Source organism: Stegostoma tigrinum, chromosome 5, assembly GCF_030684315.1.
Source record: "Stegostoma tigrinum isolate sSteTig4 chromosome 5, sSteTig4.hap1, whole genome shotgun sequence".
NCBI lineage: Eukaryota > Metazoa > Chordata > Chondrichthyes > Orectolobiformes > Stegostomatidae > Stegostoma > Stegostoma tigrinum.
In genome coordinates, this window is record NC_081358.1 from 88,252,931 (window position 1) to 88,269,407 (window position 16,477).

At 40.3% G+C, this 16,477-nt stretch overlaps 1 protein-coding gene across 2 annotated transcripts in view; it reads left to right on the forward strand.

The window, feature by feature from the left end:
- Positions 1 to 16,477, forward strand: part of necab1 (N-terminal EF-hand calcium binding protein 1) — a 161,692-nt gene that overhangs the window by 67,862 nt on the left and 77,353 nt on the right. The window lies entirely within an intron of this gene.

A 16,477-nucleotide genomic window follows, 5' to 3' on the forward strand; every position in this document is an offset into this window, starting at 1 on the left:
GTGCCTTTGCCCCTATCAGACATTCCTCCAAGTGGGATCAACATAGAGATGCTGATTTTATCATCAACCCTTGTGGGATTCGAACCGATATCCCCAGAATCCATTTCATCTGAATCAATGATGTAGTGCTATTGTCACTGGATTTACATTCGAGAGCTGCAAGCAAATCCTCTGGACAACATGATTTCAAATCGCACCATATATCAAGTGGAATTGGAATTTGATTAATTGGTTGATAACGCATAAATACAATTGCAAGAAAAATCAAGATCCATAATTGAATAGCTTCGAACAGAAGATGAATATTGATAATTCAACATTGCAAAATGCAAAGTAAATCTAAAATATGCAAATTGAGTACTATAGCTTACCACACCAATATTCATGGCTTCGGGTTAGCTTTACAATGGTCCGGATTTGTTTCTTCTGGGTGGTTGTAACAAGATATCTGAAAGGGACGCAGGCTTCATTTCAATGTTCAAATGCAGATGACAATCTTATTTCTAACCCAACTGCCCAATTTTTTCCATCCCCACCCTTGTCTGCTTCCCAGAGAGACCACTCTCTCCATGACTCCATTGTCCGCTCCACACTCCCCTCCAACCCCACCACACCCGGGAAGTGCTACACTTGCCTCCACACCACCTCCCTCACCCCCATCCCAGGCCCCAAGATGACCTTCCATATTGAACAGATGTTCACCTGCACATCTGCCAATGTAGTATACTGTATCCATTGTACCCGGTGTGGCTTCCTCTACATTTGGGGAAACCAAGCGGAGGCTTGGGGACCGCTTTGCAGAACACCTCCACTCGGCTCGCAATAACCAACTGCACCTCCCAGTTGCGAACCATTTTAATTCCCTCTCCCATTCGTTAGATGACATGTCCATCATGGGCCTCCTGCAGTGCTACAATGATGCCACCCGAAGGTTGCAGGAACAGCAACTCATATTCTGCTTGGGAACCCTGCAGCCCAATGGTATCAATGTGGACTGCACAAGCTTCAAAATCTCCCTTTCCCCCACCGCACCCCAAAACCAGCCCAGCCTGTCTCTGCCTCCCTAAGCTGTTCTTCCTCTCACCTATCCCCTCCTCCCACCTCAAGCCACACCTCCATTTCCCACCTACTAACCTCATCCCGCCTCCTTGACCTGTCTGTCCTTCCCGGACTGACCTATCCCCTCCCCACCTATACTCTCCTCTCCACCTATCTTCTCCTCTATTCATCTTCGGTCTGCCTCCCCCTCTCTCCCTATTTATTTCAGAACCCTCTCCCCATCCCCCTCTCTGATGAAGGGTCTAGGCCCAAAGCGTCAGCTTTTGTGCTCCTGAGATGCTGCTTGGCCTGCTGTGTTCATCCAGCTTCACACTTTGTTATCTTGGATTCTCCAGCATCTGCAGCTCCCATTATCTCTGATGATTATTTTACATATTTTGTTTTGTTTCAATATCTCTTCATTGTGTTTTCTTAGCTAAGCTACATTGAGAAATGGACATTAAAGTGTGTTGACATAATTTTAAATTCATTTGAAGGATGTAGGCATCACTGGCTAGGCTAGCATTCATTGCCCACCTCTTGAGAAATTTGTGGTGACAAAAACAAAAAGTACTGGAGAACCACTGCAGTTCTGGCAGCATTCGTAGAGAGAAAACCATTCAAGGGAACATTACAAATCCACTGACCATTCATCAGAACTGGTGGTGGTGAGCTGCCTTCTTGAACTGTGTAGTGGGTGTATTGAGGTCAGCCAGGTAGACCTCATAGAATATGAGTTCCCTGATGGGGGTTGTTTACCTGGTCCAATCAGGGAGCCCAGGCAGACAAACATAAACAGAAGTGTGAGAGGTTCTGTTCGAACTGAGCCGGACCACTATCAAGTTCTATGCACGCGTAAATGAAGGGTGACTTGGTGACAGGACATCGACCTTTGTGGAGTTATTTCAAACCACTTCAGTTCATTTACTTGAGGTAAATCCACAATGCACTTAGGGAGGAAATTCCAGGACTTTGACCCAGCAACAGTGAAGGAACTTTGATTTATTTCCAAGTCAGAATGGTGAGTGATTTGGCAGGAAACCTGAAGATAGTGGTGTTCCCTTGCACCTAGTGCCCTTGTCCCTCTAGATGGTAGTGCCTGTGTATATGGAAGGTGCTATCTAAGGAGTCTTGGTGAATCTCTTCAGTGTATCTCACAGATGGTATATACTATTGCCACTGACCATCTTTGTGAAGGAAATGGGCATCTGTGTATATGGTGCCAATCAAATGGGTTGCTTTGTCCCGGATTGTATCAAGCTTCTTGAATACTGTTAGAGCAGCACCCATCCAGGCAACTGGGGAGTATTCCTTTGCATTCCTAACTTGTGCGCCCTTGACCGCGTCTCCCGCATTTCCCGCACGCCCTTGACCGCGTCTCCCGCATTTCCCGCAACACATCCCTCACACCCCGCCCCCGCCACAACCACCCAAAGAGGATCCCCCTCGTTCTCACATAGCACCCCACCAACCTCCGGATACAACACATCATCCTCCGACACTTCCGCCATCTACAATCCGACCCCACCACCCAAGACATTTTTCCATTCCCACCCTTGTCTGCTTTCCGGAGAGACCACTCTCTCCGTGACTCCCTTGTTCGCTCCACACTGCCCTCCAACCCCACCACACCCAGCACCTTCCCCTGCAACCGCAGGAAGTGCTACACCTGCCCCCACACCTCCCCCCTCACCCCTATCCCAGGCCCCAAGATAGCATTCCACATTAAGCAGAGGTTCACCTGCACATCTGCCAATGTGGTATACTGCATCCATTGTGCCCGGTATGGCTTCCTCTACATTGGGGAAACCAAGCGGAGGCTTGGGGACCGCTTTGCAGAACACCTCCGCTCAGTTCACAATAAACAACTGCACCTCCCAGTCGCACACCATTTCCACTCCCCCTCCCATTCTTTAGATGACATGTCGATCATGGGCCTCCTGCAGTGCCACAATGATGCCACCCGAAGGTTGCAGGAACAGCAACTCATATTCCGCTTGGGAACCCTGCAGCCCAATGGTATCAATGTGGACTTCACCAGCTTCAAAATCTCCCCTTCCCCCACCGCATCCCAAAACCAGCCCAGTTTGTCCCCTCCCCCCACTGCCCCACACAACCAGCCCAGCTCTTCCCTTCCACCCACTGCATCCCAAAACCAGTCCAACCTGTCTCTGCCTCCCTAACCTGTTCTTCCTCTCACCCATCCCTTCCTCCCACCCCAAGCCGCACCTCCATCTCCTACCTACTAACCTCATCCCACCTCCTTGACCTGTCCGTCTTCCCTGGACTGACCTATCCCCTCCCTACCTCCCCACCTATACTCTCCTCTCCACCTGTCTTCTTTGCTCTCCATCTTTGGTCCGCCTCCCCCTCTCTCCCTATTTATTCCAGAACCCTCACCCCATCCCCCTTTCTGATGAAGGGTTTCGGCCCGAAACGTCAGCTTTTGTGCTCCTGGGATGCTGCTGGGCCTGCTGTGTTCATCCAGCCTCACATTTTGTTACCTTGTAGATGGTGGACAGGTTTAGGGGAGTTGGGGGGTGAGTTATTCACCGCAAGATTCCTTTCTCACAACTAGCTGCAAAAGGAATTTGCTTGACTTCAAACATTGACTGTAAGAATATTATGAACAATTAAATTTTGAAAAAGTATCTTTGTGCAGAGACTTCAATGAATAGAATTCAAGTGCTGAAAGCAGAATTAGGTTGTCAGGGCAACAGATATTCACTGGCCTTTCCTTTCTCAATCTTGCCGAAGGGTATGAATTTGTTCACAACCACGTAATGAAACAGTGAAAGCGTTGATCATTGACGAGCCTCACGAAGCTTGTTATTGCTATTTAGATCAGGTGACAACTGGTGCCATCTTTTGAAGAAGCTGTTCAAGGTGCAAGACTGTTGAAGAAAGAAAGTGGGTATTTTGATTATGTGATGTTCAGTTTTAATAGAAAATGAAAGCTTGTCAGATGACTCATGCTGCCAAAGGGCCAAACTCATTGCTGAAATTAAATTTTCTAACAACAAGTCACTAGGGCTTAAAATACTCAAATACCTTGTGTATAATATTACATGGCAGTGAAAGGTAGTAATTCAATTTATTATTGATTCTAATTGCATAGTTAGTAGAGCGCAAAGATCTAATGAATGTACAAGAAAGCTATATTTATCATAATTATATAGATTAAGGAAATGCTGTCTGTATAATGTTACAGAGATTATAAAAAGTTCATTAGTTAAAGTTCACTTGCATCAGATTTCAGAGCTGCTAACTCTAGAAATCTGAATGTTATTTAATAGTTTCATCTATGCTAAGGAAACGCAGTAAAAAATGAACAACATCCCAACTTGCAAACTCTGACTGTCTTCCCAGAAATGAAAACACTAAATAAACAGAGGAGAAATTCATTCCTTTCCCATCACTCTTTGGGGTGCAGAACTCATGTTGAGACACCAATTACAGGGCACCTTTTTTTGCCCAATTTCATCCCTCATGCCCAGGACCCCTCCAGAAATGCTCTGGCTTCCAAGTGTCAGCTGGAATTCCCCGGTTCACAGGTTAGCCATTTAAAGCAGCCTTGACTACCCAAAATGAAGGCTGGTTCCCCACAATGTGACCCCTATGGCCAATTGGTAAAAGCTGGGTAAAGTATTAGTGTGTGTAAGCATTAAGGATCAAAGCAGCAGTTTGCAATCTGCTGCCTGCAAATGCAACTTGCTGGTGACCAAAGCTTGCTATTAAATGCATTTTGAAGCCACTGAGACCAGGCAGAATATGCAACCTCTTGACTTTGAGGTTTTTTCTGATTCCCATAGACCCAGAGATTCATCGACTGTACATGCATTGAATTAAGATCTTCCAGAATCTTTTCACCTTGGAATCCTTTTCAAGTGAAAATACTTCTACTGCATCAATGTGTGACGACAAAAATGATCATTATATATGTTTCGTAAGATTCTCTGAGTTCTTCACATTGTAAAACAGAGTTAATTTTTCACATCTTGGAGGATGTAGCTGATGACATCCAATGAAGGCCCAGATCCATTGACACCCACTAGTGATATAATCAAAGAGCCACCTGAATGTAAGAGCATTATTGAGCTGTTGAAGAGGCGCTTTCAGTGCCTGGACAGGTCTGGAGGCTCCGTCAGTATCCAACAGGCTAGGTCTTGAGAATAATGGGAATGCTCTGTGTAATGCACTATGTCACACTGCAAAATGGTCTGCAGCTTAGAAGGAAGAAGGTGCTAAGGAAACTGTCTGTTCAAAGAAGGAAGTAGAGGAGCATCAGGAAGAATAGCAGGGGTAGCTTGATTTAGCAACCGCACCAGTAGGACTACACATAGAATGTCCAGTTTGGCCTCATTCTGGCATGTATCAGCTAGCTGAAGCAGTGAACCAAACTGGCAACATGATCACCCCTCTTATTCCATTTACAACACAACACAGAAATAAAATAAACAAAGTATCCCTGAAACAGATATACACTGATTTTCTTCAATTAGAAGCAAAGTACATTGGATGCTGGGGATCTGTAATAAGAACTAAAAGTGCTGAAGAAACTCAGTATGTCTGGCAGCATCTGTGAAGAGTCATATTGGACTATAAAACTTTAATCCTCTACATTTCTCCTACACTTTTGACTTCTCTTTAAGTCTTGCTTTGCCAGTGAGAAGACCATACCAAGCTACAGTCAACACAGCGAAAGTGGGATAATTAGTCAAACAAAGTTAGTCATATAGAAACATTAAAAAGGAATATAACAATCTAAAATTATGTTAAAAACTCACATCCAAAACTTTGTGTAATTACAATTCCTTGTTCTTCTTTTCTCTATATGACTAAGTGGCTTCAGCAGTGCCAAAGACAAGCAGCATAATTGCTGTAAGGAACCCATAACAGCCCAGCAAAGACTAGCCCACTAATATTTGAGGATCAACAGACTCAGTCATTGGACCGTGAGAAGAATTTGGGGTAATGATTGCGTGGAGTGTGGGAGGGTACCGGGGTGGGAGAAGTCAGGTGAGAAACAGAAGTGCTTTGTGTGCAATATCCTTTTCCATATACTGTTTATCTATATCCTTCACATGACCCACCTATATGCCTATGATAAGAGGACTGGAGTGCACCTCGTTACACTTCAGTGAAGTTCTGAAGAATAAAACCATGTATCATAAATCCTATTTTGAGTGGCAAGTGACGATCTACATGTCCTGATTTCATCTCAGCAAACCCTGTGGACAGGGATGACTGAACTGGCTTTCCAGTGTTTCCTATCACCCAGGTCATCCATTTCATTTTTCCTGTCTGTGTCAGTCTGTAACTTTATGTAGAGAAAAGGACTTTATAAGGAGGTTCGAGCTTTAACTACCAGACATTTATATCAATGCATCATTGTCAGTTCTCTATAATAAATAATTCTTGTTAAGTTCAGATATCTGGTAGTTTTTTCTATCAACCTGGTCTCAAAGACAGGTAAGTCAGGGAACTCTGTGTCCCTTTTAAAATCCTCAACTTTTATAACAACTTCAGGAATAGTGGGGCTTGATTTCCATTGCACTGTGCCAGTGAAATTTGACAACTGAAATTGAAATCCCAAGCAGAAAAATACCATAAATGATAGTGAGCTTTAATTTTAACATGAAGTGACAGGATGTCAGGGTCATTAATATACCATTTAAATTTTTATACATTTTTTATGCATTAAATGTGCATTAATAGCTCCTTAGTGTTAAGAGCCAGTGCTATAACCTTTGCTATAACAAGTATTATTCATGCATTTTTGTATAATTAATATAAAACCATTAAACTACATTTTCTTCTATTTATTTACCAGTTCCCCATTTATATTAGAATGCTTTAATATAGAATATGGAATGGGTATTATTATTGCGTAGTTGCATAATCTAGAATTGTATTCCCAAAAAGACTATAAATGATAGAATTGAGGTTTATAAGATGGCTAAGGGAGTTGGAAATGTAGAGAGAAAATACTTCCACTGGTAGGTCAGTTCAGAATTACAGTATATCATATTTAAATTGGAGCTAGGCCATTCAGACAGTATTTCTCCACTAAAGTGTAGCAGAAAATTAAATCTCTCTGCATCCAAAGGCTGTTGATGTTGGATCAACTGAAAAATTATGAACTGGTACTATCAAGATTTCATAAACCAAGGACATGAAGGGTTCTGGAGCCAATACAGGTAGATGGAGTTAAGACATAAATTAACTATGATCGAACTGGATGAAATGCAGATTTGAGCAGTGAATGACCAACTCCTATTCCCACGCTTAACCTTTCTTTTGAGATCGCAGCATAACTTCTGACAGTCACTGAAAACACCCACCTTTGATTGAACATAATATTTTCCACCCGCCTGGAATTAAGAGTTAGGACTTGGGACTGATTTCCATAAAATTTTAGCAATACGACGATACACTGCATGATTGGTACCAGAGTTGGTAGAAAAACCGTGGGGTTAGCAGCAGGATAAGACCAATAAAGAAAAGCAAGAACCTTTTTAGTGGCCCCTTCCTCCCCTGTTCTCTCTAACCAGGCTTGCTAACAGGGATTGTTCAAGGAAGTCAAACGCTGGCTTGCATTGCAAATTTATGATGCCCCAGGTCCTTTCACAAGTGCAAACAGTATTTCTAGCTTTCCCTTGTGAGTGTCCCACATGTACTACTACAATATTCTCTTATTTGGCTGTGGCAGATTTTCTCTTCAAAGCTAAAATACTATACAGAAACTAAACAGCATGTGCAACGGACGCTGACCCAGGATAATGAATAAAGCAATGGCAAGACTGGATAAGTGTTCAATCTGATCTATTTCTAGCAAAAGAAGAAAACTACAGACCTTTTATCTCACCTCAGTGCAATTTAGTGTTAAAAAGGAGTGAATAAGCATCAGGATCTAATTTGAAAGCTAGTTGGGAAAATGTTTTAGAGATAATGGGAACTGCAGATGCTGGAGATTCCAAGATAATAAAATGTGGGGCTGGATGAACACAGCAGGCCAAGCAGCATCTCAGGAGCACAAAAGCTGACGTTTCGGGCCTAGACCCTTCATCAGAGAGCCACAAAAGCTGACGTTTCGGGCCTAGACCCTTCATCAGAGAGCCACAAAAGCTGACGTTTCCGAAACGTCAGCTTTTGTGCTCCTGAGATGCTGCTTGGCCTGCTGTGTTCATCCAGCCCCACATTTTATTATCTGGGAAAATGTTTTATTGGTTTTGCACCAGCAACATTTTGAATAGCCGGTGAGCAAAATTGCAAAAATAACAGATGATTTAAATTTGTACTTTATCTTAAAGAAACGGCATAAGGAAGAGCGAATTGAACTGTTATTTTTTAACTTGAGAAAATGGCGCTGTAATTAAAATGGAATTATATTGGATTGCTCTTGTAATCAACTGTCAGAAATAGAAATAAGATGATGAAAGAAAATCAAGAGCAGAAATTTTACAGGAATATTCTTTGCTTTTGCAGGGGTCTGGCCATGTCTGCCAAACATATAAATACAAATATAATCTCATTATAAATTGTTTAATTTTTTTCTGTGAAAATAATAATGCTTAAATTTAGAGATTGTAGTTAGGAAACTCAACTAATCTGTGAGTTAGAAAAGCCAGAATTCACATTGGCTGCAAAAGGTATTAATGTCTTAGAGGGAGGTAATGTGTGTTAAATATTTAGTGCAGTGCTCTAATTGAATCCCAGGAAGATTACTGATGTGGTAGCCAGGTACTAAATTTGTCATTCAGTCCTTTCTTTAGTGAAAATGTTTCTTGTACTTTCTGTACCTACCTGCACAAGTTAATTGCCTGTGTCAAACCCAAGACAGTATTATTCTACGAAATTATTCTAATTATTCTAAGTCCTAGGGGTTCAGGTACACATGTCTTTGAAGTTTGCACCACAAATAGACAGGGTGGTTAAAAAGGCATTTGGCATGCTTGCCTTCATTGGGCAGTACTTTGAGTATAGGAGTTGGGCAGTCATGTTAAGGTTGTACAGGACATTGGTGAGGCCTCTTCTGGAGTATTGTATCCAGTTCTGGCCACCCAGTCATGGGAAGCATATTATTAAGCTGGAGAGGGTTCAGAAGAGAATTACCAGGATGTTGCCAGGTATGGAAGGTTTGAGTTATAAAGAAAGGCTGGATGGGCTGGGACAATTTTCACTTGGGCGTGGGAGACTGAGAGGCGACCTTATAGAAGTTTGTAAAACAATGAGGGGCAAAGTTAGATTTAACGATGGTTGCCTTTTCCCTAAGATGGGGGATTTCAAGTCAAGGGGGCACATTTTTAAGTGAGAGGAGAGAGATTTAAAATGACATGGGGGGCAAGTTCGTTCACAGACGGTAGTTTGTGTGTGGAATGAACTTACAGAGGAAGTGGCGAATGCAGTTACAATTACAATATTTTAAAAACATTTGGATAAGTACATGAATAGGAAAGGTTTGGAGGGATGTTGGCCAGGAGCAGGCAGGTGGAACTAGTTTAGTTTGGGATTATGTTTGGCATGGACTAGTTGGACCGAAGGGTCTATTTCCAGGCTCTGTGATGCTATGATTCTATGAAACATTGTTTCCTTTTTTGATGTGTTTCATGATGGCCTTTCTTTATCCCCAGTATCACAGTGCCTATCTTATATCCAATCATTGTTTTTGTTTTTGTTAACGCCAGTGAATGATGGAAGTGCATACTGCATTGGCAACAAATTGTTCATTGGAAATAAAGACTTTTAAAATTTCTTTGTTTTATACTTCAGTGATGCATTGGTGCCACAGAATGAGTAGCCTTCAGTTATACTTGAAGCAGGTTCTGTCAAATGAGTGTTAAAAAATAAAAGATTTGTGCAATTATTAATTGTAGATATATCTGCGTTATTGTTCTTTATGCCAAAAGCTCTGCCAATGTGTTTAGGTGGTACAATAACTCAGTTTGTGTTGTCACATTTAAGGTTATAAATTGGAATCATGTAGTGCATTCCTGGCCTGCCTCTTATATTTTACCCTCTGTAAACCTGAATTCATCTGAAGAAGGGCTCATTCGCCCATCACCCCTGCACTTGTTGATTAAGACTGATTCCCACATAAGCAACACTTGATTTTTTGAGTTCTTAACATAGCTTTCAATTCCCACATTGGCCTTGTGCTTTCCCTTTCTATGTAATCTGCACTGGCACCACAATCTTTTAACTGACTTGCTCGCCAAATTTTGGCCACTACACCATCCCCACTTTTAATTCCTCCAGCGTTTGTAGCTCACTCTAATACTTATTGTTATTTTAAGATGTTCCTGAAAATGATATTCAGCCTTTGGCCACATCTGAGTAATGAAGCCTTTCAAGGGCCATGTAAAATTTAGCTTGATAATGCTCCTATGAAGCACATTGTGACTTACACCAAAAATATGAAATAAATACAAACTGCTTTCTCTATATTAAGAATTTATAAGAGCAACAATTCTTCATCTTGAGAGATTTCTGCCGAAGTCATTAAAGTTAGATTGTGCAAATAAATATTTATTTTACTTTATTGCTGCTTTTGAGTTAATGAAATATGCAAACTTAAATACCCGAAGGAAATTAACATTTTTTACTTGCACTCGAAAGCCAAAATCTTCTGCTCACATAAAATCTGAATATAAGCGTAGGATAGGTACCACTTCGAGGTTTAAGCACTGGCTCTGCTTGCTCGTATGAAGAGTTTAAAATCATAAGAGTAAAATACATCCAATGCTGGAAATTTGGAGTAAAAAAATGACAATACTTTCTTTCCTTTTTAAAGATTGCTTTCTTCCTGTGTATTCTGACGAGACCAGGGTTAGCAGCATCTGTGGAGAGAAAAACAAAGTTAATGCTTTGTGTTTGAATACCTTTGGAACTTTGGAATGTGTGTTAAATCTTTGGAATTCAATGTTTTTGGTCTGAATAACTGTTCCAATGAAGGATCACTGGACTTGAAACATTAACAGTTTCTCTCTCCATGCATGCTGCCAGACCTGCTGATTTCCTCCAGCATTTTCAGTACTGAAAATCATGATGGGTCTGGTCAGAATATAGAGAGGAATTATTCCTCTTAGCAGAAGAATCAAGAAGCAGAGGACAATCATTGAAAGTAATTAACAAATTTGGGAATGAGTTAGATTGGACACAGAGCATGAATGAGTAGATGGAACTGTGTTGAAGCTGAAGAGAATGACGTTGTGTTAGGATAATAGAGGTATGTGTTTCCAGAACTGAAGAGCACAGCACATATTTACAGATTTTGCTTTCAAATAATTCTCTTAAAGCATGGAATATCAATTTGACACTGGTCACTTGATTTTAATTTGTTCAAAGCCAATCAATTCCACAGAGTTAAATAAGTTTTTAGAGATTGTGTCAGGTGCTATGTTATACGTGACAGATTGGTTGGTGGAATTCATTAACTGATCACACAGCAGGCGTTCAACATTCTCACCCAGAGTGGACCAAGCAACAGCTCAAAGTCATGTGTCCTAAGTGTCTACAGATACTGAAACTGTTGAGCGCTGGCAATATCAGACTGAAAGCTTTGTCTCAAAAGAATTGGTGGCAGCAATCATGACATAACAGAATGCTATGTTCAGTTGAAATGTGAGAAAAGTAGATCGAAAACAAGTGGTTTGAATCAAAACGAAGAAATTATGAGAATACGAAGGCAAAGTTGTCAAAAGTGATCTGGAAATTAGGTTAAAAATATGGGAATACAAGGGCAGACTTTTCTGGAGATATTCAATAACTCACTAAGATTATCCTGGTGTTAAAATCCTGTTTGAAAAGGATATTTTATCTGTTCAAGTTTGGAAGTTAGGGATAATACCAAATTGAAGGAAAACTATGCAATTCTGTGAATGTTAGTGATAGGTCAGAGATTGGATAGATTTTAAAAAAGCAGCAAAGAAAGACTAATTCATAGTTGTGACGCAAGAGCAGCCTTACCAGCCAGGCCACCTTCCAGTTATTTCGGACTAAGGTATAACCCATTCTTTAATGGTTACCAACTGGGTCCTGTCTAAAGGCAGAGAGGAAATTGCAATTCTTTCTCAAAATGAAAGAAATTACAGATATTTTTCCCTACTGCTGTGTGGAATTAAAGCAGTAATGTTAAAACTTTGATGTAAGATGCATCAAAATATGATACATTGTTAATAATGTAAAATTTCAAACCCGACGTTCAATGTGGAAAAATCAAAATGTGGCTTTTATTGACACTGCAGTGTGAGTCTGCCAATGTGTGAAATGGTGATCTATTGCGTGATGTGAGATAATCTTCTCATAGTTAAACCATGGAGGACATTTTCTCAGATACATTTCTTTCAGGATACTGTGTGGTAATCTCATTAGCTTTCATATTGATTTTAGCTTTTATTGATTTACTGTCTTGCCTTTTCAGGATATAGGAAAAGGATAATAATTAGAAAAGCTATTGACATGGGATTAGCAATGTAAAAGGTTTAGTTGTAAATAAAACAGAAAGAACCGTGGATGCTGTGAATCAGTAACAAAAACAGAAATTGCTGGAAAAGTTCAGCAGGTCTGGCAGCATCTGTGGAGGGAGATCAGAGTTAACACTTTGTGTCTGGTGACCCTTCCTCAAAACTAACCTTCCTCGAGTTCAGAGGAAGGGTCACCAAACCCAAAACGTTAATTCTGATCTCTCTCCACTGATACTGACAGACCTGCTGAACTTTTTTTAGCAATTTCTGTTTTTGTTTATGTTGAAAGGTGTGGTCATCTTCTTATATTTGCCTTTTACTTTGTTGATTCTGAACTTAGTTGATGTGTTTGGATTTGAAAGCCTACTTAATATTGTTTTCTTGTTGCCTGTGTTGTGGTGTTTTATATTGCCTGATTAACCACCTTTGTTTTGTTCTTTGTATGGCTTGTCTTTTGGAATCAGATGTTCTGCACATTCAATTTCCCTTGTAAAGCCTTTTTCTATGTGGGTGTGACAAACAGGTTCCTTACATATTTTGTGAATTTGGTACACTTTCCTGGTTGTGGCAGTGATGTTGGCTGCACTGAAAACATATCATTGTTATTGGCCTGTCACAATGGATTAGTACTTGTATCTATCATCAAGTAATACATCAATGGTATGGCCCTGTATCTTGCCCAAAGGATCCTTTCTAAAACTTTAAGTGGTGTAGACATAATTACTAACTTAATGAGTTTTGCTGGCAGTTCCTCATCCAAAGTCATACCCATGCCCTTTTCTGTGTATCTTCTGACAAATGGACCAATAGACTCTTGGGATTTTTTGTTTGTGTGACATGAGTTGAAATATGTTAATCCTGAATTTATTCTTATCTTGCTTTGATCTCCAAAAACCTCTAGATATTTTCAATTGTCCATGCGAATAACAAATGTGTTAATACTGTGAAATCCCTCCTTGCCAATGTAAGCAAGATTGTAAAGATATTTCCTTAGGATTTTCTATCATTTGTCCTATAAAATAGAATTACATATGTTGTTTAAATGGTTGTAATTCAGGAAGGATGTCAATGGATACACAATACATATTGAGTTTTGCACGATAATGATTCCACTCAAAATCATTGCACTGTACCACATTAAGTTAGGTTCCCTAACATTGTGTCAGTGTAAAGTACAATTGCTCTGTGTTTAATAACAAAGATTCTGCAACTGTTATCATGGGAGACTTGGTTATGAATCAGCTGTCTGAAACAGCCTGTTCTAGCCTTCTAGTTTTCTGTACTGTGTACTGCACTGGATTCATATTTCAGCTTAAGAATTCAGTACAATCTTTTATTTTTTTTAATAATGGAATCTTTAAAATTGAATTTTGTCCTGTTAAAACTTGGATGTTGATTAAAATGTAATTCACTCTGTTTTCTTGGTGGTTAGTGATCTACCTAGTGATCTAGTGATCTAGATCAGTATAGCTGTCTGTCCTTATAGAAACTGATGTCATTTGAGGGAAACTTTCACTCTGTCTGAAGTATGCCCAAGACTGTTGCCTCATTGATCTTCAATTAGCATCCCAAACTCTGGCCCCAAAATATTGTAGTCATTTATCGAAACTGGATGTGGATATACTGGTATTAAAGGATCCAAAGATTCTTTTATAACTAACTATTATATTACTCTCCTGAAGTATATCAATGGCAGAGCTAAAATTAAGCTATTAGATTACAACAGAAGCTTCCAATAGAGTAGTATACTCAAAAAATCAGAAGTCAGATGGGATGTGAGACCTTTTTATCCTCAGGTCACACACTATAATAAAGTGATGATATCACGAGTGTGCCTGTTAAAGGCATAGTGGCATACTGACCATGAGACATAGCTCAAAAATCTGCTCCCTCAGAAGGTTAGTGTAGTCTCCATCGACAGATTGTATGTGATATTAATAGAAATGATTAACTTAATGTAGCATGAACGTTAGCTCCTTTAGAACTGTTATGCAACACCAGAGCTACTTTACCAATTTAATTAGCCCCATCCTACTCCATATTGGGGACCGAGTTGCTCTCATAGTGCAGGGGCAGGTTAGGGGCATCTATCATTTGCTTGGTGCTCAAGTACCTCCTCATTAGTTCCAGATATTTTAATGCAGTCAGCATTGGAGATTTCCAGTTTGTACTTGGTGGCATTTAAAACAGAGGAGCTGTCTTATATATGAAACACATTCACAACACACACAAATATTTACAATATGTGTTTGTCCTTGTATTAGAGGATTACAGACCAACAACAAATGGCCTTATATTCATGCTTAGATAGCTGTGTTGCTAACTCCGTGGATGAACATATGAAAGACATTTTCTAAAACTAGGTACAGACATTTATGACTACAGTTGCCACAAATTTTAAGTGAGAATCAGAGCAGCATTGGTAATGTCAGAAGCAGGCAACAGGTCCACAAATTCAAGGTGAGCAGGGGGCTCGACAATTTTATTGGCCCAGCTTCATTTCTGGAAGGTTTCTGGGCGCTTCAGTTCATTGGTGTGTTTGCTTATGCCCCACCCACCCATTAATGCAATCCCGAGTGAGAGTCCTGGCCAGGATCTAATAGCAGTGCATCTCTTCAAGACCGTATTCAATCTGGACCGGAATCAAAGTAATTATTCAAGCGATTGATAGAATATCTATTTCTGCTTATTTGTCTGATTCTCTGCTGTAATACTGAAATGGCTTGCTTGTCCAATTTGAAATCTTCATACAGTTCAAATGACATTTTGGAATGATCAGTAATACTGTCTGATGGTACAGTACTGATGAAAAAAAAAAAATTTCAGAGATTATTGTGCATGAGTCAGCATCGTTTATTGGGGAACTTAATAACATGCAAAATGAAGCATAAGATTCTTTAGGGTATTGACAGGGTGGATGAAAAACGGCAGCATCATAGCAGCAGGAAAGTTGACGTTTCAGAAAATGTCAACTCTCCTGCTCCTCTGATGCTGTTTGGCCTGCTGTGTTTCTCCAGCTCCATACTGTGTTATCTCTGGCTCCAGCATCTGCAGATCTTGCTATCTCGATGTATAGAAAGGTTGTTTTCCCTTTTGGAAGAACCTTGGACCAGGGAGTGCAACAACAGAATAAGGGGTCACACATTTAAGACAGAGATAGGGAGCAAGTTCATCTTTCTGTGGGAAAGTGAATCTGTGGAATTCTTCACCACAGAGGACTGTTGAGATTGGGTCATCAAATATATTTAAGGCTGAGATGAACAGATTTTTAATCAATGAGTGAATTAAGAGTTTTAGGGAAAAAGCAGGAAGTCAAGGTTAAGATTATCTGATGAGCCACAATCTCATTGAATGGCAGAATAGACTCGATGGGTTGAATGGCCTACGTCTGCTTCCAAAATGTTATGGTCTCACAGACACATTCTCATGAAATATTCAGATTTGAAAGAAAGGACATTGATTTGCACTCTAAAACCATATACTTGATTCCTCCTGTTTAGGTGAGTGACTGCTAATGAGTATGTGATCATAGTTGTTAGTGATTAGTCACATCAATAAGAGAGCTACTTCGGAGCTGATTGAATTCTATTCTCAAGACTGTGCTGTCCTGAGAAATTGATTATTTGAATGATGGGCCCTGCATTAAATTTGGCATCAATCAGGTAATCAAGGCCAGTCCTCAGTGTTGCTTGGGTCATGGGTCGCAAAATTTACATAGTCGTATTGAGATTATATTCCCAGGTCAACATGTTGGTTGATGCATCAGTCATATCAAATCTTCTCATCTGAATTAGAAATATTTTTCCAAAAATTGACCTCAGCACTTTGCATAGCTACATACCCAGCATAATGTCTGTGGTGGGCAGAAAAATAAACCTCCATTATCTTGGTAATAAACCTCCTCATGTACAAAGATTTTCTGTCCTGCAATTTTTCCCTTCCAATTTGCAGCAGTGCTCAGCTGACTCAGCGTC